The sequence below is a fragment of the Equus przewalskii genome, chromosome 15 (assembly GCF_037783145.1).
Source record: "Equus przewalskii isolate Varuska chromosome 15, EquPr2, whole genome shotgun sequence".
Lineage (NCBI taxonomy): Eukaryota > Metazoa > Chordata > Mammalia > Perissodactyla > Equidae > Equus > Equus przewalskii.
This window is the reverse complement of record NC_091845.1, coordinates 17,124,416-17,149,110: the sequence shown is the minus strand read 5'-3', so window position 1 is coordinate 17,149,110 and position 24,695 is coordinate 17,124,416. Positions and strand designations below refer to the sequence as shown.

Here is a 24,695-nt window from a genome sequence, read left to right as displayed (position 1 = left end):
ATTCCATGTATTTGGTCTTTACAATCTAGTGTAATGAGTCAACAAATTAGAAATGAGGAAATTAGGCTTTAAGCTGAGTGATAGCTGATATCTTATTAAGGAGACTGGTTAAACAAAGCATCATTTACTGCGAAAGCCTCAAAAGCTCCTGACTACATCATGCATAGAATATATGTGTGTAGGTCTGCATGCATTCTGTCTTTCTTCTTTTCTTCCTCCTCACCTCTCTCTCTTTCTTTCTTCCTTTCTTCCTCCATTCCCCTCCCTTTTCTCTCTCTCGATTTCTTCTGTCCTTTATTCATTGCATCATTCATTTGAGAGGCAGTATAGTGTTGCATAGTGTAACAGATAAGAGCAGGAACTCTATTTCCCACAGTTTGGATTAATATCCCAGATCTTCTTCCTGCTAACCATGTGAACTTGATCACCTTCCTTAAGTTCTCACCTGTGAAATGGGGATATTAATCGTACCTACCTCATTGAGTTGCTATGCAGATTAAAGATTTAATATACATAAAGTCTTTGGAATAGTGTCTGGCACATTGTAGGTTCTATAGAAGTGATAGCTGTTTTCATTCTTTCGTTCATTGAGTAACTTATATGTACCCGTCTTCTAAGTCCAAGAGGTATAATATTGGTGGTCAAAAAGATGTGGTCCTTGTTCTCATGGAGCTTTCAGTTTGGTTGAGGAGAAAGATATTAAGCACACATACAAAATGAAATAAAATCGCTGAGATTGAGTAACACCATTCTAGGTGAGCATATGACAAAGTAAAATGACTTAGATAGCAGCAGGGGTTGAGTATGGGGAAGTCAGGTTAGTCGGGGAGGAAAATAGAAAAACTGTTAAATAATTAGAGTGGAAATTGAGAAAGTGAATGTAGTAGATGATGTGGTACCCCCACCCAGATCTCATTTACTAGGCAGTGTACTCATTACCCAGCTGCTGTGACGATTGACTGCAAGCAACTCATAGATACACATTTCCCAGAATTGCTCTTGGCCTAATGCAGCCATCTTGCTCCAGAAATGGCATGAGGTCATCCCCCACCCTCACCCCCAGAGTATGGACAGCTGATGGATTTGGAGGGGAGGGCAATATACAAAAGCCTAGACCCCTTGTCCTTGCCTCAGGTTGTCCAGCTCTGTAGTGCCATTCTTATTCCAGACTCCATAGGGTTGAGATTGAGGCTGGAACTCAGCAGAAGCCCCCTCTGCCTTACTTCTTCCCCTGTCCTGTACTGCTTCCTTCATTCTATAAATCACTTGCTCAGAATACTTGTCTCAAACAATATCACTAAAGAACTCAATCTAAGGGCAAATATCCTGGAAACTTCTTGGAGAATTGTCTGGCAGGGCTGATGACCTATTGGGAACTGGTGATCATGAGTAATATAGGGATTCAAAACTATCTAGTGTGTGTCTATATTCAGTATTGTTTGGCTTGTAAAATGCAGACATAGTGAAAGCAAATGGGATTAATTTAGGATGAGATTTTACCAGAGGAGTATGTTGAAAAGATAGAAGTGCCCCGCAGTTGGGATATTAACATAAGTATAGGCATAGTGGTCAGTGGTATCTTAATGAGTAAGGAAAGACAACAAGAAAGGAAAGTGCTGAGGCAGAAGGAAAAATCAGAGAGTGAAAGGATGGGAAGCTCTAACAGGGTCAAGGATTAAGGTCAAAAGAGTAAGTCAACAGTTCAACTGGAAGGAGTCAGGGCAGTAACAAAAATGTAACAAGTATGAATTTATGTTGAAGGAGGCAGTTCAGTTTCTGGTAATGACAAAGACCTGGGTGTAACCTCTGCAATGTGTGGCTGCAACAATACCAGAGACCCAGAGGTCAAGGAACTGAGAGACCAGGGAATGAATAGCTGGGTTGTCTGTGTGCATGATGAAGGCACTGGGATCTTAATGAGGGTTTGGCCTTGTTCCAAAGGTTCAGGTAAATAAACAGAGAATGAACAGGAGGCTTAAAAAATGATCACAACTAAGAAGGAGGAAGAATAGCCCACTCAAATGGTTTGGTATTCAAGGAAGCAGGGACTGTTTTATAAGAGGCTGGAAGAAATTGCCTAGAAGTGGCAATGAGAAGCATGGAGTACAACAGCCCCCCAAACCCCGAGGTACATAGAGGGTAGAAGGCAAACGAAATGCGGCTGCCACTTGAGAGAGCTGCAGAGGAGTGAGGTCCCCTAGTGAGAGCCACATTTCAGTTAGACAAGGACAAATAAGAACTCCGAGCAGTGGTTAAGGATAAAGCGGAGTTTGCTGATCTTTCTATGACTTAGGTGGTGAAATACAGGCAATGTTGCCTACAAGTTGACTACGTCGGCAGGACTGGCTACATAATTTGTGGGGCCTGGTGCAAAATGAAAATAGAGGGCCTTTGTCCAAAAATTATTAAGAATTTCAAGACAATGATAGGAGAGCGTTAATCTAAGTAGGGGGCTCTTTTAAACATGGACCCTGCACAGCAGCAAAAATTGCAGTGGGCTCTGGCTCCAGACTTCCTGGACTCAAATCCAGGCTCTGCCCAATACTAGCTTTAGAAAGTAACTTTACCTGCTCAGTTTTCTCCTCTACAAAATGAATGGTCTTAGTATCTAAATCAAAGGGTTTGAGGGGAAATTAGATGCATTAAGATGTATGAAGTCTTTGATATATACTAAGCACACAATAAATTATTTGAATTTTATTATTACTGGGAATAGAATACATATCAGCTAGTATAACCACTGGTCAGTAATATTATTCATAAATTTTGAAGTTGTCAGGGGAGCTAAACTGCAAAAGAAAATCAGTTCTCATTGACCAGAGACTGTAAACCATGAGAACCCATTCAAATTTATTTGTTATCTGTATGTTTTCAGACAGTAGCTTGATCTTTTAAGTGGTCATTACTTGAAAGCGGCTGCCATATTCAATCTGTCCTCGAGAAAAACCTGACATGTGATTTGGTCTGTTCCGAGTCTTGCATTTGTGAGAATAATTGGAATTCTGCTGCTTTCACAAAAGCAAAAGTTTAAGTATTATGGGATAGTTTTGCCACTGTCACGGAGCTGATGGCAGAAGGTGACCTAACATCCTGCAAATTGGCAGTCAGCGCTGCCCCTGAAGACTGACCGACTAATAATGTAAAAGAATGAGCTGCTGGCTGATTCGCGCCCCTTCCCAGGTTCCCCCGAAATCCTACAGACTTTATTGTTTCCTAGCTGTAAAACTCCTTAACTACTCAAGGGACAGCACTGCTGGGATTTTTGACTGTGAATGGAGAGTTCTGCGTGGTCCTTAATTGGAAGAGGAACCTGTCAAAAATAATATATTCACAAACACTCTGAACCATTATGGGCCTGACAACACTATATAAACTGTCACGCGGCTGGTGGCAGATGGGTTGGTTTTTCAGCAACACTAGAAGCTGACGGGAACGTCTTTCAGAAATCAACTTCCTTGAAGATTTCTAGTTAAAGTATTAGAAGAGGTGTGCAGGGTAGAAGGGGAGACAGGATGGGAATAGATGGCTGAGTAACTGCTGTGAAATATTTGAACTCTGACAGCTGATTTCCGTTTAATTTGGAGCAGCAACCGACCTGCTTTGAAATCAGAAGTTTTAGTAAGTTTGAATATTTCTTTGCGAGATTTTGGCTATGGATAATTTTGGGAAAACTAATGAGAGAAGTAGCAGGATAATCGAAGAGGATAGAAAGAAAAATAGAAGGAATGAGCCCTCTATGTTTTCATGAAGAGGCTGTTACTATTTATGCACAGGATAATGGCTGTTTTCTGTGTCATTTTTGTTTCTGTTCATGTAGAAATCAGTGTCTCATCTCTCTTTGCTTCCTGTCCTTGTCACAAGTTTTGGCCACATAGACTGCTCACTGCTTCCCACAAAACTGCAGTCCTTTCAAGAGAAATAGGGACAAAATTTGAATGAATAAACATTTGCTGCCATTTCCAACTGCTCCTTCTTCTTCCTAGTTTCATGGATTCTTAAATTTGTTTTGTGCCATGAGCTTCTTTGGCAATCTAGAGAAACCTAGGGATTACTTCTCAGAATAAAGTTTCTAAATGCAGAAAATAAAATGCACAGGATTATAAGAGAAACCAATTACACTGAACTACAGTCCTAACATTGAATCTCTTGCAAAAGAACCCCTGCCCTAGATCTTGGGCCTTTTTATGCAGATCATGCCAATCAGTGGAGGGAAAATCAGAATAGAGAATTTGAATTGTGTCAAGAGTAACTCCTACAAGGGATAAGATAAAGAGAAATACGGCAAAGGAAATGGAAAGGGAAAGACCTCTTGGGATGAAGTGTGTTTTGATGCTGTGTAGAGAAGGAGAAACATGGAGAGGTGCTTCAGGGGAAACAGAAGGGGGTGGAAAAAAGAAAATGAATGAAAAGAATGGCAGAAGTAGGTTTTAAATTGTGTTCTCTTTGATGTTCTTTGAGAGACACAATTTAAAAAGTGGAATTACTTTGTTATTGTTACTGGAGTCTGTTTGCTTGAAGATCGGGTCACCTGAGGATCAGAACTTTATCCAGGTTTTGCATGGAACTCACTCTGGGTTTTGCAGTCTAAATCCTTTCTACAGTCTTCCCAAATTTTAGGAACCATGTTCATCTTCCATGATCAATCTTAAATTCTAGCTCCCCTATGACAGTTTTCCTAACACATTTTCCTTTTCTCGCATTCTGATGACTGTCTCTACTTCACTACTTGATCTCTTGCTTTGCACTGTGGTTACTTGTACTGATTTCCCTCACTTCATTGTCCCCAATGTGATGAATATTAGAATGAATGAATGAATATGTTTAATGAACGCATGATAGATACGTGTCAAAGTTGCTGCCTACATTTTTGATAGGGATGTTTGTGAAAACAGGAGACATTCTCATCATAGGAAACTTTTTCATGGACTGAGGGCCCATTAAGTATCAAGCGGCACAATAATCCTTTCATATATATTAACTCTTACCATCACAATGACTCTGAAAGAGAAATTTCATTAGTCCCATATCAATGATGAGGAAACTAAGATTCAGAGATATTGCTATTTTTCACTAAGCAGTGGAGATTTGGACTTGAATATGTTTCCTTCAGATTTCAAAATCTACATATTTTCCATTATATCAAGCTGCTTTTCTTATGATAAAATGGACAGTTATCTTTTAACGTTATTTCATTCATTTTCTTATTGATAATTACTCAATATTAATAAGAAACACTGATAAATATTTTAATTTTAATAAGTGGAAATATAGTCTCAGAAGCAGGAAATCACATACTACTTTCATGCTCTCTATTAAAAACTGTTACTATTCACATTGATTTGCCATATTTCAATAACCCTCAGAGAAGCAATTTGTTAGTTTGTGCAACACAGATAGGCTATCCAATTGGACCTCACTTAATCAAGATTTTAAATTGAAGTTCTGCACCATCATTATTAAAAAACCATTAACTTATCTGGTAGAATTATAACATGTAAAGTATCTTTTGTTAATCAGTTATCTTCCCTGATGTTTGTGGCTCCCACAGGGTATTGAAAATGAAGACCAAACACTCCTAACATCAAAATAATGATGAGTATGATGATATACACTCCCAACGGACCTTTAAGGTACTTATTATGATCCTTGTTTATAGAGATAAGTTACATGAAGAGAGATTAGATAATCCAGTCAAGGGAACATAGCTAGAAAAAGCTGGAATAAGGACTCCAACATGTTCCTGAATAGAGATGTCAGTTTTTCTCAAGCAACTTTGTCATTTAGACAATCAAAAATATAATTAATATTTGTCTTCAATATTAGGGTGATAAAATCCTTCCTGTCGTTGAATCAGATGAGATTTGTAATTATTTGAGTGGGTGATTGAGGTCGAGTGAGGGGTAAAGAAAGAACAGCATAGCATAATGAGTATCGCATTCTTAAAATTACTTTCGTAAAGAATGTTAATTTCACAACGAATTTGTTAAAATAGCTGCAGTTAAAATAGTTTATGTAAATATATTGAACCTCCCTATTTTACTAAAATAAAAATAATACATTCATGACTTAAACTAATTTTCCATTTCCATATTAACATGCTCAATGGATAATGTACCAATGGAAAAATATTTTCGTGACTTCACTAGCTTTTGGTTTTCTAAATTAGTCTTTTTCTTGATAATCCAATTGAATTATAAAATGAATATTTAGTTCATTTATTCACAGTCGTGCAGTAAATATTGATAATAATTTAAGGGATAATTTGTGGGTATTCTTTTTGTTTTTGGAGGAAGATCAGCCCTGAGCTAACATCTGCTGCCAATCCTCCTCTTCTTTTCTGAGGAAGATTGGCCCTGAGCTAACATCCATACCCATCTTCCTCTACTTTATATGTGGGACACCTGCCACAGCATGGCATGGCAAGCAATGTGTGGGTATGCACCTGGGATCCCAGTGCGTGAACCCCAGGCCACCAAAGCAGAATGTGCGAACTTTAAACCACTGCGCCACCGGTCGGCCCCATGGGTATTCATTTTTAAATGTATTCATGAATATTCTTGTTTAATATGTATATGATTTAGCAGAAATGACAAAGAAGTTATAAATTCTTTTCAATATTTCAGATTAATCAAACACAAGGTTGTTAAACACCTACTATGTGCTAAACATTATTTTAGGAAATAAAACTTTTTTTTAAAGATTTTATTTTTTCCTTTTTCTCCCCAAAGCCCCCCAGTACATAGTTGTGTATTCTTCATTGTGGATCCTTCTAGTTGTGGCATGTGGGACGCTGCCTCAGCGTGGTTTGATGAGCAGTGCCATGTCTGCGCCCAGGATTCGAACCGACGAAACACTGGGCCGCCTGCAGCGGAGCGCGCGAACTTAACCACTAGGCCACGGGGCCAGCCCCAGGAAATAAAACTTTTTAAAAATCCCTTTTTAAGCCTTGCTAAAATTAAAATTGTTATTATCCCTAATGAGCATTATTAATTTTTAAAAAATAGGACTAAATTTGTGTCCACATATTTTTAAATGGGTTTTGATTTATCAATACAGTTTATTTTCAGTTAATAATGACATGAAAAGATAAGAAGCAAATAGACGATTAAAATTCACGGCTAATCACATTATTTTACTTTTATTAAAGATTCAGCTCTTTTCCCACCAAACTTTTATTCTTCACTTCAAACAAAATCAAAATTTTATTTTGTATTCTAGTCTTGAAAACTTGGTGGTCTGGATAGGAAAACTCTGTTTAAAACTGTTTCAAAACTGTGTATTAAAACCAAACTAAAGCTGGTATTGGCAGGTAGTACACAGGCAATTTGAGATTACCTAAACTTTCATTTATGTACAAAATTGTGGCTTTGATTTGCATTTTCCTGATGATTATTATGTTGAACACATTTTTATGTCCTTGTTGGCCATGCGCATGCCTTCTTTGGAAAAATATCTATTTAGGCATTTGCTGATTTTTTAATAGGGCTTTTTTTTTTTTTTTTTTACTATTGAGTTGTATGAGTTCCTTGTATATTTTGGAAATTAACACCTTATCAGATACGTGGTTTGCAAATATTTTCTCCCAATCAGTGGGTTGCCTTTTCATTTTGTTGTAAGTTTCCTTTGCTGAGCAGAGCTTTTTAGTTTGATGTAGTCCCACTTGTTTATTTTTGCTTGTGTTGCCTTTGTGTTGGCATCATATCCAAAAAATCATCACCAAAACCATTATCAGGGTGCTTACCCACTATGTATTCTTAGAGGAATTCAAGTCTTTAATCCATTTTGAGTTGATTCTTGTGTATAGTGTATATAGGAGACCAGTTCATTCTTTTACAAGTGGACTATCCAATTTTCCCGACACCATTTATTTAAGAGACTATCCTTTCCCCATAGTATATTCTTGGATATTTTGTCAAAAATTAATTGGCTATATATTCGTGACTTTATTTCTCAGCTCTCTATTCTGTTCCATTGATCTCTGTGTCTATTTTTATGCCAGTAGCATATTGTTTTGATTACTATAGCTTTGTAATATCACATCAGGAAGTGTGATGCCTCCATCTTTGTTATTTTTTTCTCAAGTTTGCTTTGGCTATTCAGGGTATTTTGCATTTCCATACAAATTTTAGGATAGTTTTTTCTATTTCTGTGAAAAACGCCATTAGAATTTTGATAGGGACTGCATTAAATCTGTAGATCACTTTGGATAATATGAATATTTTAACAAAATTAATCCTTCCAAACTATGAACGTGGACTATCTTTCCATTTATTTGTGCCCTCTTCAATTTCTTCCATCAGTCTCTTACAGTTTCAGTGCACAGGTCGTTCACCTCCTTGGTCAAATTTATTCCTAAATATTTAATTCTTTTTGGTGCTATTGTAAATGAAATTATCCTCTTAATTTCTCTTTCTCATAGTTTGTTGTTGGTGTGTAGAAATGCAGCTAATTTTTGTATATTGATTTTGTATCCTGCAGTTTTAGAGAAATTATTTGTATTTCTGTGGCATCGGTTGTAATGTCTTCTCTCTATTTTCTGACTTTGTTTATTTGAGTGTTCTCTCTTTTTTTCTTGTTAAGTCTAGCTGGAGATTTCTCAATTATATTTATCTTTTCAAAAACCAGCTCTTAGTTTCATTCATCTTTTTTATTTCTTTTTTTGTCTCCATTTAATTTATTTCTGTGTGATTTTGTTATTTCCTTCCTTCTTCTAACTTTGGGCTTAGTTTATTTTTCTTTTCCCCCTTCTTTGAGGTTTAAGTAAAGTTGTTCCTTTGAGATCTTTCTTTTTTCTTAATTTAGGCATTGTCACTCTAAACTTCCCTCTTAGAACTTTTACTGATTCTCATAAGTTTTAGTATGTTATGTTTCCACTTCTATTTATTTCAAGATACTTTTTGTTTTCTCTTTTGATTTCTTCTTTGACTCATTCATTGTTCAGTAGGATGTTGTTTAATCTTCACATATTTGTGAATTTCCCAATATTCTTCTTGTAAATGATTTCTATTTTTTTTTTTTTGAGGAGGATTAGCCCTGAGCTAACATCCATGCCCATCTTCCTCTACTTTTATATCTGGGATGCCTGCTACAGCATGGCTTGACAAGTGGTGTGTAGGTCCACACCCAGGATCTGAACTGGCAAACCCCAGGCCACTGAAGAGGAATGTGCAAATTTCACTTCTGCACCACCAGGCTGGCCCCAAATGATTTCTATTTTTATACCATTGTGATTGGAAGAGATGCTTATTATGATTTCAATCTTCTTAAATTTATTAAGACTTATTTTGTGGCCTAACATATGCTCTCTCCTAGAGAATGTTCCATGTGCGCTTGAGAAGAATGTGTATTCTGAATGCTGCTGTTGGATGGAATGTTTTGAATATATCCGTTAGGTCCATCTGGTCTAACGTGTAGTTTAAGTCCAATGTTTCTTTACTGATTTTCTGACTGGCTGATCTATCTTTTTTTGAAAGTAGGATATTGAAGTCCCCTGCTATTTATTGTATTGCTGTCTACTTCTCCCTTTAGACCTGCTGATATTTGCTTTATATATTTAGGTGCTCCTATCTTAGGTGCATAAACATTTGCAAATGTTATATCTTCCTGCTGGATTCACCCCTTTATCATTATATAATGGCCTTCTTTGTCTATTACCATCTTTGCCTTAAGGTCTATTTTGTTTGATGTAAGTAAAGCCACCTCTGCTTTCTTTTGATTTTCATTTGCATGGAATATCTGTTTTCGTCCCTTCGCTTTTAGTCTATGCATGTCCTTAAAGCTAAAGTGAGTCTCCTGTAGGCAGCATGTAGTTGGGTCTTGTTTTTTTTAATCCATTCAGCCACGCTATATCTTTTGATTGGAGAATTTAGTCCATTCATGTTTAAAGTAATTAATGATAGGTTGGACTTACTATTGCCACTTACTTAATTGTTTCATGGTTGTTTTGTAATTCTTTTGTCCTTTTCTTTGTCCTGTGTTCTCTTCCTTTGTGATTTGACAATTTTCTATAGTAGTATGCTTTGATTCCTTTCTGTTTATCTTTTGCGTATCTACTATAGGCCTTTGCTTTGTGGTTAGCATGAGTCTTACATAAAATATCTTATATTTATAACATTCTACTTTAGGCTGATAATAACTTCAAAGACATACCAAAGCTCCCTCACTCCACGTTTTGCTTTTGATGTTACAATTTGCATCTTTTACTTTGTGTATCCATTAACAAATTATTGTAGTTACAATTATTTCTAAGACTTTTGTCTTTAGCCTTTATACTAGAGTTATATGTGATTTTCCCACCATTATATATATATATATAACATTAGAGGATTTTGAATTTAACTATATGTTTACCTTTACCAGTGAGTTTTATATGTTTTCCGGTTACTAATTAGCTTCCTTTTCTTTCAGCTTGATGAACTCCCTTTAACATTTATTGTAAGTCCAGTCTAGTGTTCATGAATTCCTTCAGCTTTTGTTTGTCTGGAAAACTCTTTATCTTCCCTTCAATTCTGAAGGACAAGTTTGCTGGGTGTTGTATTCTTGGTTGGAAGTTTTTTCTTCTGGAACTTGGAATATATCATCCCACTCCATTCTGGCCTACAAGACTTCTGCTGAAAAATCTGCTGGAAGTCTTACAGGGGTTCCCTTAGGTGAGCTTTGTGGCCCTCAGCAACAGCTTTTAAAGTCTGCAGATAAACCTCTTTCAGGGAAAGACTGAAAGATGGGTGATTTTGTCTACTCCCTCTGTGCTGAACCCTGGGAAGTAGCCATGGTGAGTGCTGCATGTCAGTTAAGAATTACTTTATTTGCCTTAGTCTTGTGGGTCTTTTGGACACAAATCCTGTTGGCTTTCAGAGCCTGGTGTTTTGGGAGCCTGCCACTCCAGTAGGAGTCTTAAAAACTGAGCACTAAATGTAGGATCCGAACTCTTTGCTCCTTAGGGAGGAGCTACACGTTGGGTGTTCTCTCCTGATTATATGGTGCTGTTTTGGGGATGGGGTTTATAGCAAGAGTGTGTCCTGACCTTTCCTACTTGTTTCAGTATGAGTATTTTCTCATTTGTCTGATGTGTAGGAGTTGCTCAGCTAGTTTCTGGATCTCTTTTAGAGGGAATTGCTCCACGTGTAGCTGTACATCTGTAGGAGGAGGGGAGCTCAGGAGACTCTTGGTCCTGGGACCACAAAATATTCAGTTTTACAAAAGTTCAAGTTTAGGGAGGTATTGGCTACAAAGGGACAGTGTGACACAATTTGGAGGTTATATAACTGTTTCAAACCTGTAGAACCATAAACTACAAACAGTTAATTTTCCTGTATGCTAATCTTAAAAAGAAAATTACCCAGATATCTGTTGAACCCAAGATGGAGTGCAAACTATGACAAATAAATCCAACTATATTAGAAATATATAACATAATCACACTGAAGGAGATAGAGAAGAAAGGAGCTGATTTAAGTAACTTCTGAAAGCAGTTTTGACTAGATACTTTAAGGCTAAATATAAAATGAAATGAACTGTTCATAAACACTTTGCACTGGTTGGTAAATTTGTTTCTCCCAAAGATATTGGTTAGGAATTGTGAAACAACTTTACATGTATACTAGGGTCTATCAACAAATAAATACAGAATAGATGAGAGCCAGTTTTCTTACTATTGGAGAACATAGTCTGAAATAAGCAAAGAGGGAATGATAGAAATCACTTTTTGGTTCTGGATTAGGGTTGAAGGCATCAGTGTGAAGTCGTATTCATTTTTTCTACAGAAAGATAGATACAGAAATAGAGAGATGTGTATATGCATGAGTCAGTCTATATATACAAATTTCCCAACTGTCCTCTAAGACAACTTTTATTTTAAAGAAAAAATAATATTTATTTGCGATATAAACAAAATTTTGTTGCTTGGGAAGGGTGTATATATATATATATATATATATATATATATATATATGTAGGTGTATGTGTATGTAGGTAAGATCACAAACTTTCCTTTATACGATTATAAGCAAGACTGGCTATCCTCTTGGCATACCCTCATTACACAAATCTGATGCATGTTTCTGTTTTTTGTTTTTTTTAAGTAAAAAAGAGAGACAAAGAGCACTATGTGCAGCATGGAAGCTTTTTGTCAGTTTCTCGACTGTGGCAAAGAAACGAGTATTATAATGGCAAAGGTAGGGTAGGTTATAACATCAGGAGATGAATATGACCTTGACTCTCTTTGGTTCAGGATCATTCCAAAATGGTAACATTCTATGCAGGTATTTTTGGCTGAAACATCAATGTTTTATATGTTTTAAATAAAGTTATGAATAGACACGAAGCATGTCCAGGAAAAACCGGTGTGTGTTTTTAAAAATGCATATTCATTTTGAAAAATTTGGCAACAACAGACTTTATACATCTAATCTTTAAAAAAAGATATGTTATAAAGAAGAAAATAATTCTTCCAACAGATATGAAGAGTTTTTAAATACTTCAAAGCTGATGACTTTCATTTGCATATGTAAAATGCAGCAGGCTATTAAACTATCTAAGGGGCTTTGCTGTTTGCCCCATGTTGTTCGAACTGCAAGCATACTTTTGTAGAATTCTCATTGTATGATCATGGCACTTGGGTTTCTAACAATTCTTATGTTGTTCTCCCTTGAAACACATTTCCATCAAAATTATTTCCCATTCACTCCTTCCTACACATAGTCAAACTTCTCTCTGGAACCCGTCATAGTTTCTGTAGTCCTCATTCTTAGTTGAACCTTTACTTCCGATCTTTCTCCCCTTAGTTAGTATGGGTGCCTTAGTCGTATGCTTTAGACTGAACCACAGGCACTGTCTTATACCTGTTTTTTCCCCAAAGCACCTAGCCCAGTGCTGAACCTAAATAGGGACTTAATGAATAATTGATTGTTTAATTAAACCAAATGCTTGTACAACAAGGATAATCCATTTCCTGACCCTGCAAGACAACAAAGAAATTACCAATTATCAGAGGCTGCCCGTACTGCTGAACATTGATTCCAGACAAAATAGTGAAGTCTCAAGTGCAAAAATCATTCCAGATTAATGCTCATCCCTATATTACATGTCAGAAGGACTTGAGCCAGCACAGTATGGTGACTTTTGACCTCCTTTCCATTTTTTAAATTAGATTGGGAGGAAAGCTCCATAAGCGTATAACAATATTATTCCCTTCTTTGAACAGCCAAATCAATGTCAGCACTACCAACGATAAATAAGTAAATAAAACAAAAATAAAATCTCTCCGGTTGAAAGGCCATTAAGTTCAGAATTTTTTCTTTTAAAAATCTTCCCTCTTACCTCTGGGAAAACTGTCAAGGCAGTGTATTTTCAGAGAAAATTTGATAAAAAAGTGATGAGTTGAAAGTTGAAATGAATGGAATTTTCAAAAGACTGTGGAAACAGGAGGTGGGAATAAAAGTTTAAACTGAATAAAGAAGAAATGGCAAATAGAGGGAATCGATAGTATGCTTCTGATACTTTCTTTTTGAAAACTGTAGAATCTTGAATTATTTTCTACTTTCCCCCAAATGGCTATGAATACTCAAATCCTTTAAATATAGAGAATACATCCTAACACATTATAATTGATATCAGTGACATATTTGAGAATTTCAGCAAACATCCGTTCTTGATAACTTGAGGTATCAACATGTTTTTGTTTGAGTCGAGTCGTTAAGAACCCTGTAAAGGTCACGGTCCCACTTCAGATGAAAACTTTGCTGTAGGGTGCACATCCTTATAACCAGCTCACTCTAGTCTTAATTAATAACTGACAATGAAACCCTACAAAAGAAAGACTATTCATTTGACAACATATAGCAAATACAATCTATGTGGTTTTTTTGGTCATATTTTGTAATACCCATTTTATGGTTACCAGGTAACTGTGGAATTTGGCTGCCTAAGAGACAATAAAATAAAGGCTGCCCTTTTCAAATATTTGTATTTCTCCTAGACAGGAAAAATACTGCAGAAGTCTGCAAAATAAATAAGTAAAACAAAGATGTTCTTCTATAAGTCATGTGTGATTTTATCATGTAGGATTTTTTTGAAATTCAATTACAATTCAAAAGTCTCTGACTCATTGACTTCATTAATTTGTAGAGGAATTCATTTAGCTGCAACTACTGCAAGCTATGACCAATAGGTTTGCAGGAGGACACTATTTTAAAGCCACTGGTTAGAAATTCATCATTATTTCACAGATTCACCTGTGTATCTTCAGAATGAAATAAAGTGGAGCAATTATTTTTGATGTATTTTCATAGAATCCCAGTAAGTTTTAAACCAATTCCCTTTGACCCAGAAGCTATAAAGCGCCCCCTGGAAATGGATGGAATTTTTTTGCTCAGTCCAAAGTTGAAGTATCAGAAATGCAGCCATTGATCAGGTACGTGGCAAGCATATACTTTACTTAAAACTATTAGTAGAGAAATTTTCCAAAAATATTTAAATTTTCAGATTTTAAGTACCATATTTCCAGGTTCTTTATCATTAGCCAGTGGGTTAGAGTTCTGCCCATCTGCTTCCTTTATTCGACAGAACGAATGTCATACCTGGGTTACTTTACAAAAGTGTTGGGGGAGGGGGAGCTAGCCCGGTGGCACAGCAGTCGCAGGTTCTGCTTCAGCGGTCCAGGGTTAGTTAGTTTGGATCCTGGGTGCGGATCCAGGGACAGCTTTTCAAGCCATGCTGTGGCAGGTCCCACATAAAATAGAGGAAGATCGGCATGTATCTTAGCTCAGGACCAGTCTTCCCCAGCAAAAAGAGGAGGATTTCTGGCAGATGTTAGCTCAGGTCTATTCTTCCTCAAAAAAAAAAAAAAAAAAAGTGTTGGGGGACTTCACTCTTCCTAGGATCTTTCTTTCATCATTCAACTATTCATTCATTCACTCACTTGCTCACTCACTCATATATTCAACAAGCATTTATGGGCTGCCAAATGTGTGAGCTGCTATGCCCGGCACTGGGGAAACAACAGGGAGCAAAAAAAGGCTTGGTTCCTCGTCTCATAGAGCTAAGAGTTTAGTAGAGGAAGTAAATATTAAACTATCACAGAAATAAACGTGGAATTACAACAATTATCAGTGCCTTGAAGAGAGGGATGTGGTACCATTTGACGATGTTAGGCTAAGATGTGAGGCTTCCTGAAGTTAAGGATGAAAGGGAAGAGAACATACCAGGTAGAGGGAGTGGCATGCATTCAGTCATCCACGTATTCAATACTCTTTATGGGCGCTGATGAAATCACAGGTGCTGTCCTAGGTACTGGGGAAACAGGCCCAGTGAGACTTGGAGAATACCCCTGATGTAAGAGGTACATGGGTTTTCCAACAACTGAAAAATCAGTGAGCTTGGAGCATGGGGTGGGGGAGATATGAATTGGAACCTAGCATTTGGTAGAAGAAGGGATATACAGAGGCTTGTAAGCATTGTTTTCATCCTAAAAGCAACACGAAGCCGTCAAAAGTGTCTAAGCAGGGGTGGAGGTGGGGGTGACACAATCAGATTCTGTTTCAAAAATTTCCTTGGGTGTCTATTTGAAGAAGATCTGTACGAAGACGAACTTTAAAGCCCTTCCCAGATTCATTGCTCATTGAGAAAGCCCCACCTTCTCTTTATTTTTAGGAGTGTTTGGCCTTAGTGAAGCATATACAAGGTGATTCTATTCACTCTAAAATACTCTATTCTTTGGAAAATACCTCTCATCCACACTTTATAAATAATCTCATGCAATTCACCTGGATAAATGAAAGAATCATTTAGGATTGGCAGAGGATGAGAAAGTTAGTGTATTCTTTATCTAAACAGTATGCATGTGTGTGTATGTGCACGTGTAATTCCCTTTTTCCTATAATGAAAAAACTCTGTTCTTTTAATTTATCCTCATGTCCTCTTTCCATAAAGGATTTGAACTGACTGAAAATCTATTTAATGTCTTGCTTAGACTGGTGTATGTTTATTTCTTTAACATATTTTAAATGGGTTTTTTCATTTACGTTCAATCAGGTTTATATTCTATCACAACAAGTTGGTGGTAGCATTATTTGGCTGTCAAAATGGGCTATGATGATGTGTGTTTGTTAAAACAACAAGGGATTATTAAGAAGCTAAGCATGTACTCTGCTTGGCGCTTGTGTAGCTCTGGTAGCTTTTTATCAGATGGAGCATTCATCTTGTAAAGTTCCAGCTAGCTTCATACACACATAAAACAGCCAGTATTTTCCCATTTGCAGTGTTTTTCTCCTCTGCCTTTAAAAAAGAGTTCACTCTGTCTTAGACAGGTGTGTAGACATTGAGCCAGACTCTTTTGAGGGAGAATCAAACATGTCACTCTGTCATTTCTCTGAATATAACTGAATTCTATAGCATAAATGTGTGCTCACTGGGATGTTTCCCATAGAAAGACTATATATATATAATGTGTTCAGCCAATCGTTTGTAGAATTGAGAAATGAAGCCACAGATGCCATACAAGACAATTATCTTTATGGAAATAAAGTGTTATAAGAAAATTTTCAACTAAAGAAGGAAAGATTTCTTTCTACCCAGTGGCCTGAAAGTGGATCTATGTGCCCGAGAGGCAGAGTAATGCAGAGATTAGGTGTGTGCTATGTAGAGGCAGATGGGCTAGGTTCCAATCCTGTTTCCACCGTTTATCACCTGTATGACATTGGCCAAGTTACTTATTCTCTCTGTGTCTCAGTTATCTTGGTTCTGAAGTGGGTACAATAAGAGCGTCTACCTCATCTAGTTCTGGTGAGTATTAAATGAGTCAGAGAACGTGAAGACCTTAGAAGAGTGCCTGGCACATATTAAAGGATAAAAAAAATTAATAGATAGTAGTTACATCACCTAAGTCGAGTAAACCGTATGACTGAAAGTGGTAAAAGAACTAGCTCTTTAAGACTCAGACCTTGTAGAGAACATTGCTTTGTTCTCTACCATTGCCTGCAATTCTGAGTGACAGCTCAAGGAAGAAAAAAAGATATAGGGAAAGACTGACTTATGAAATTCAAATAAGTGGCATTTCAAACCACTGTTTAGTTCTTCATCACTGAGAAACAGCTTATTTTTGCATATTTAAAAGATGAAAGACAATGCCTACATATTAATTTTAAATTAAGCTTTCTAATAGGGGTAAAACTTTTCAACTAATTTCCAATGGTGGGAAAATGAAGCATTCACGCTCAGGTGAATGTTTTAGTGTTTTAGGGGAGAATAAATTAATTACTACAATTGAAGGTATATGCAAAGCTCCCTACATTTTGAAGAAAAGATACACACACACACACACACACACACACATATATATATATATATACACACACACATACATACACACACACACTCACAAATACTGGATGGAAAATAGATTTGATAACCATACTTTTGCTCACTAGGTTACCATCTGTGAGGACTTTTAAGATTTCTGGGGGCTTTTTGGTAACATAAGATTGCTATTATCAAAGTAAAAAAATTATTCAGTTTTTGAAGATGCAGAAGGCTGTTTGTTTTCCATTCAAAGGTGCTATCTAAGTATTTCACTTAGCCAGATTCTAGCAAATCCACTTAATAATTTGTATTTCCCTAAGACGCAACTCAGATCATGTTCTGCAATGGAATAATGGTCTGTCTTAGTAATTAAATCATTAGACAATGTTTACACCTAAGTTCAGTAAGCTTCAGTCTCCCAACTGCTTTAAATCCATTTGCAGGGAAGTTATGGAAGATTTGAACAGGGCAGAGCTCGATGTTGTACTTGGTCCAGATATATTAATATATTCCCCTGGGAATTCTCTTTCTAGCTCTGTAAATCCAACCTCTCCACCTGGGTCTGTTCAAGTACTCCCTAGTCTATGAAGCCTTCCAAGCATTCTGAATATTAATCATAATAATCATAATGTTTATGGGCTACAGGTCGGTGGCAGTGGCAGGAGCATGCAGAGGAGCTGGCAGCCCATGGCTCATGTGGTGCATTTGCTCCCCCAGTGGAGGCTCTTGAATGAGCTGTGGTGATGGTGTGGGGAGTGCAGCACCATATGGAGGGGCTGCAGATCCTTTACCAGCCTGGGGGTAGACGTGTGCCTGGTGTACGTGGTGCACACCTGCTGGGTCATGTACGGCATTGTCTATACCCGCCTGTGCACTGGAATGGCAAGTGCATCCAGCCCTGTCTGGCATGGAGGCCCAAGCTGCAGCTGGGTGTATGCACTAGCAGGGGGTCCAATTTTGGTGCTGAGAACAATGTGGATCTGCTCTGGAACATGGAAGACTTTGACTTGGAGTCCAAATTTGAAAGGCCAGTTAATGTTTCTGTACCAGAGAAAACCAGAAATAACAGCAGGCTGTAGGCCTACATCTTCCTCCGTCATGCTGGTATTCGGCCCTGGCATGGCAGGAAAGCAGGGCATCTGGTGAGCCGTCTCACCACCTACATCATCCCCCAAATGGAAGGGGTCAATCTGCTCCCTGGGGAATCTGCTACACAGCAGATTGGAGCAGAGAAGAAGCCAGCAATTGCCTTGGATGAGCTCATTTCCCACTGGAGACCAAGACTAACACTGAACACGATGGTGGACAACTGCGTGTTGTCCTCCCTACCTCCTTATCCTGTTCATTGAACAGCTCAGCAATCGAGTAAAGGACTTCACGGTCATATCCTGTTCCACCACCGAGCTGCCCCTTGCAGTGTCCTAGGACAGGATCTCACTGGGAAGGCTCTGCATCTCGATCCACATGCAGGATGCCGTGTACTTCCTGCAGCAGTTCGGGTTTTCAGAGAAAGATGCTGATGAAAGAAAGGGAATTGTTCTTGATACCAACTTGTACTTCTTAGCATTGAACTTCTTTGTCACAGCATTTCACTTTCTTCTTGATTTCCTGGCCTTTAAAAATGATATCAGTTTCCAGAATAAAAAGAAGAGCATGATTGGGATGTCTCCCAAAGCAGTGCACTGGTGCTGCTTCAGTACGGTGGCCATCTTCCTGTCCCTGCCGGACAAGCAGACGAGCCTCCTGGGGCTGGTCTCGGTGGGCATCGGAGCTGCCATCGAGCTATGAAAAGTGAAAAAGGCATTGAAAATGACTTATTTGAGAATCCTAAGACCTGAGTTTTAGTTTGCCACTTACAGTGAACCTGAAAGGAAAACCAAAGAATATGACACCTGGGCCATGAGGTATTTGCATTACCTGCTCTGCATTCCATGTATCCAGGGTGCTATCTATTTGCTGCAGAACATCAAGTATAATCGTTGATATTCTCAGTTGATCAACAGCTTCATCAATAGGGTATATGCTTTTGGCTTCCTCTTTGTGCTGCTAGAGCTCTTTGTGAACTAAAAGATGAAGTCGGCAGTGTACCTGCCCAGGAAAGCCTTCACCTATAAGAACTTCAGCACCTTCATTGATGATGTCTTTGCCTTCATCATCATCATGCCCACCTCCCACCAGCTGGTGTGTTTCAGGGACGATGTGGTGTTCCTTGTTTAGCTCTAGCAACAATGGCTTTATCCAGGGAGCAAGAGCAGAGTGGATGAATTTGGTGAGTCCTGCAAGGAGAAGCCGAAGGGAAATACAATGCAGAGCTGGGGCTACTTGTGGGCTGTCACCACACAACAAAGCTTGGATTATCAGCTGAGTATTTTTGGACTCTTTTGGTAGAATTTCCTGGACATTACATCTGCATTTCCAAAGTCTCTGAACTTGTCTCCTACATGTCTTGAGGCCCTTTATGCTGTGTTTGAGAGGAGCTGGAAGCATTTACACGGCAGCCTCAATCTGCAAACGTCTGTCTCAGTCACTGAGATGTTGGGCACTTGCCATCCTCATGGCCATTGGCAGCTTTCAGTGCAGGAGTGTCTAGTGTCAGTGGGGGCCGTGACATCACTACAGTGTCCCCCCACCCAGCAGACACCAGGGGCTGGGAGGTGTGCATTTGTATTTCAGGTTGTCTGTAAGTGCACCTTATGTAAATTTCAAATGCTTCATTAAATCCATTTCGAATAGACTCTAGGATCAGATGGGTTTTTTCCTTTTTGTTTAAAATTTGACTATTTTAAAGCTTAATGTATGGATATTTCTATTTTAAAATAAATTTCTCTGGCTGTAACAAATGGATGTGGTCATTACCTCAGAGACTGAAGATGAGCACCAAACTTATTTCCTATTGCTAATAAGAAATCTGCTATCAGTCAAGTTCATTTGTAGAGATTTACATACTGTTGGAAGAGAGTTTGAAAGATGGGGCATAGGAGGATCCTGAACTCGGCTCCTCCCACGCTCACAGCAAATCAACAACTACCTGTGGAATGATTTCCTCTGAGAGCTCTGGAAATGGGATAGAAAGAACCTCCCCAACAAGGGACAAACAACAGAGGTGAAAAAAGCAGAGATACAGCCCCACTGAGGAAATTGCCACGCCCCAGCCACAGCGCTTCATGGCTGGGAGTGATCTCAAAGTTATGGAGATTTTGCCAGAGAAGTAGGGGAATCGAGTTCCACATTAGACCCTTAGACCCCAGCCGTTAGACCCAGCACAAGAGAAATGAGATCCCACAGTATCTGGCTTTGCTGGCTTTGAAAGCCAATGGGGAATATGCCTAGGAAAACTACAGAACTTCAGGGGGAAAAAAATCTCGTTCATATAGGGCCCACACACAGAGTCACTCGACCTGGAAACCAGCACAAAAACACCAGATAGAGAAGTACATAGCTCATTGGTAAAAGAGACTCATTTACTAAGCTTGGTGCACATCCCAGAGAGGCAATGGGGTAGCTGGGCCCTTCCCTCAGGGACTGAGAAACTGGCAGCAGCCATTATTGTGACCTGGTTCAGTGGTGCTGACACAGATGCTGTCAGGTGCTATTGGAATCTTTCCTCTAGCCTCTGCCCTGCCTACTAGAGCACTCGAGGTAATAAGCATAGCCAAGCAGCAGGCAGCCCACCCAGGAACTGTCCTCACCCATTAGCGAGATTGCAGCCAACTTGTGGGTACAAGGCAGACTCATGGGCTTGAAGCAGGCTTGTGGACCCACAGAGGCCTTGTGGGCCTGAGGTGGACTTGTGGGCCCACAGCAAACTTGTGCCACTGGCCATCATGAACAACCACAAAGGGGAGCTGCCTTTCCTACCAATGCCTGAAATGATTGTGTGCTGCTTCGCCTGGGGCCTGCCCCACCCATCTCTTCTCCTGAGGCAGCTGTGTACCACAGGGGAGCATAGCTAGTTCTTGCCAGAGGCCTGCCCTGTCCAAATGTGACCTGACAACAGCCTCACGCCAGGCAGCTAGCCTCACCTAAAACCTGCCCCACCCACCAACACAGAGGCTGCTGAGCACCGCAGGGAGCTGCACCAGGGGCCTGTGCAATTATGTACACCTGAGTCTAGCAACCAGCCACGCTAAGGGCCTGACTTGCTTTCCAGCAAAACTGCAGTAGTGGTATACTATTAAACCTCACAGCCAGCCTTACCAGGGGCTTGCCCCACCCAATAAAGTACCTGTAGCAGTCACACACAGCTGAGCCTTATAACCAGTGAGGCTGGGGGCCAGTCTAGCCTACCCATGTGCTTGCAGCAATAGTAACCCTGCCACAATATAAGGGCACACACAGCCTACACATGGGACATTCCTGGAACATTTGGCACAGGAGACGAGAGGAGCATGCTACTGGGCCCCCTAAAGCATCTCTTACATACATCCACATTTATCAGAACAGGAGAAGTACCTGATCTAGCTAATACATAGAAATAAACAAAGAGAAGTAGGCAAAATGAAGAGACAAGGGAATATGCTCCAAATAAGAGAACAGGACAAATCCTCAGAAAAAGAACTAAATGAAACAAAGATAAACAATCTAAGTGATAAAGAGTAGAAACTAATAGTCATAAGGATGCTCACTTATCTGAGGAGAATAGATGAACACAGTGAGAACTTCAACAAAGAATTAGAAAATATAAAAAAGAACCAATCAAGCTGAAGACTACGACAATAGAAATGAAAAATTCATTAGAGGTAATCAACAGCAGAGTAGATGATGCAGAAGGGATCAGTGATCTGGGTGAAAGAGTAGAGGACATCACTGAAGTTGAACAGAAAAAAACAGTTAAAAAGAACAAGGACAGTCTAAGGGGCCTCTGGGACAACATCGAGCATACTAACATCCACATTATAGATGTCCCAGAAGAAGAGAAAGACAAAGGGACAGAGGACTTATTTGAAGAAATAGTAGTTGAAAACTTCCCTAACCTGGTAAACAAAACATCCAGGTACAGGAAGGACAGAGAGTAGCAAATAAGATGAACCCAAAGAGGCTCACACCAAGACACATTATAATTAAAATATCAAGAATTAAAGATAAAGAGAGAATTCTAAAAGCTGGAAGAGAAAAGCAACAAGTTACATACAAAGGAAACCCCATAAGACTATCAGCTGACATCTCAGCAGAAACCTTACAGGGTAGAAGGGAGTGGCACAATATACTCAAAGTGCTAAAAGGAGAAAACCTGCAACCAAGAATACTCTACCCAGCAAACTTATCAATCAGAATGGAAGGAGAGATAAAGAGTTTTACAAATAAGCAAAAACTAAAGGAGTTCATCACCACCAAACTGGCCTTATAAGAAAAGTCAAAGGAACTCATTTAAGTGGAAAAGAAAAGGCTGCAAATAGGAATAAGAAATTATCAAAGAAAAAATATCACTGGTAAAGGCAAATATACTGGAAAGGTAGTGGATCAACCACCTATAAAGCTTGTATGAAGGTCAAAAGACAGAAGTACTAAAATTATCTTTTTCTTGATAAGAGGTTAAGGGATACACAAAAATAAAGGAGGTAAAATATGATATTGAAAACATAAAATGTGGAGGGGAAGAGAGTAAAAGCATAGGGCTTTTAGTAAGAGGTCAAACTTAAGAGACCATCAACTTAATATAGATTGCTATTTACATTAGTTATTACATATGAACCTCATGGTAACCGCAAATCAGAAACCTACAATGAATACACATAAAAGTAAAAACAAAGGAACCCAAACATAGCACTAAAGAAAGCCATCAAATCACAAGGGAAGAGAGCAAGAGAAGAAGAAAGGAACAGAGAAACACTACAAAAACATCATTAAAAAGTAACAAAACAGCAGTAAGTATATTTTAAATATAAAAGGACTAAATGCTCAGTCAAAAGGCATAGGGTGGCTAAATGGATAAAAAACAAGACCCATATATATGCTGCATACAAAAGACACACTTCAGACCTAAAGACACTCACAAACTGAAAGTGAAGGAATGGAAATAGCTATTCCACACAAATGGCAATGAAAAGAAAGCTGGGGTAGCATTACTTATATCAGACAAAATAGACTTTAAAACAAACACTGCAACAAGAGACAAAGAAGGGCATTACATAATGATAAAGGGAACACTCCAATAAGAGGATATAACACTTGTAAATATCCATATGCCCAACATAAGAGCACCTAAATACATAAAGCAAATATTAACAGACTTAAAAGGAGAAATTGACAGTAACATAATAATAGTAGAGGATCATAACACTCTGCTTATATCACTTACATCAACCATCATCCAGAGAGAAGATCAATAAGGAAACATTGGCCTTAAATGACAAATTAGACCAGATGGACTTAATAGATATATATATAGAACATTCCATCCAAAAAGTGCAGAATATACATTCTTTTTGAATGCACAAGGAACATTTTCCAGGATGGATCATGTATTAGGCCACTAAACAGGTAACAATAAGTTTAAGAAGTTTGAAATAATATCAAGCATCTTTTCTGAACACAACTGTATGAAACTAGAAACCAACTACAAGAAGAAAACTGGAAAAGTCACAAATATATGGAAATTAAACAAAATGCTACTTAACTACTATTGGGTCAACAAAAAAAATCAAAGGAGGAATCAAAAAATACCTGAAGAAAATGAAAATGAAAATATGACATATTAAAATCTATGAGATACAGCAAAAGTGCTACTAAGGGAGAAGTTTATAGCAATGCAGACCTAGCTCAAGAAATAAGAAAAATCTCAAATAATCTAACAATACACCTAGAGGAACTAGAGAAAGAACTAAAGGTTGGTGGTTACCAGAGGGGAAGGGGTAGGAGGCTGGCTGAATGACGTAAAAGGGCACATTTGTGTGGTGATGGATGATGATTAGACTTTGGGTGGTGAACACGATGTAGTCTACACATATCAAAATATAATGATGTATGCCTGAAATTTATATAATGTTATAAACCAGTATCACCTCAATAAAAAATTAATTTTAAAAAATCATAATGTTTTGGTGGTTCTTACATTACTACTAATGCCATTATTTCAACTATTACTCAATTAACATCACTATCATCATGTTCTTCATCATCAATATTTATTGAGTGCTAAATGTGAGCAAGCTCTATGCTAAAGGCCTATGTCCATTATTTTATTTAATCATCTCAATAGCTCTCTCTAAGATACATGCTATTATTATTCTCTGTTTATGGAGACTTGGAAATTATAAGTACTTACCCAAATTCACACCGCAAATAAAAGATGAACCCAAACTTCACATCCAGGCAGCCTAACTTTAAAGCTCTAATTTCTTAACCACTATACTTTGCTACTCCGCATTATAAATGAAATATTAGGTATTTAACTTTTAATT

At 38.3% G+C, this 24,695-nt stretch overlaps 1 pseudogene; it reads left to right on the top strand.

The window, feature by feature from the left end:
- LOC103549835 (lipid scramblase CLPTM1L pseudogene) overlaps nucleotides 1-19,683 on the top strand; it is a 73,097-nt pseudogene extending 53,414 nt beyond the window's left edge.
- Nucleotides 19,684-24,695: the final 5,012 nt, after the last annotated feature.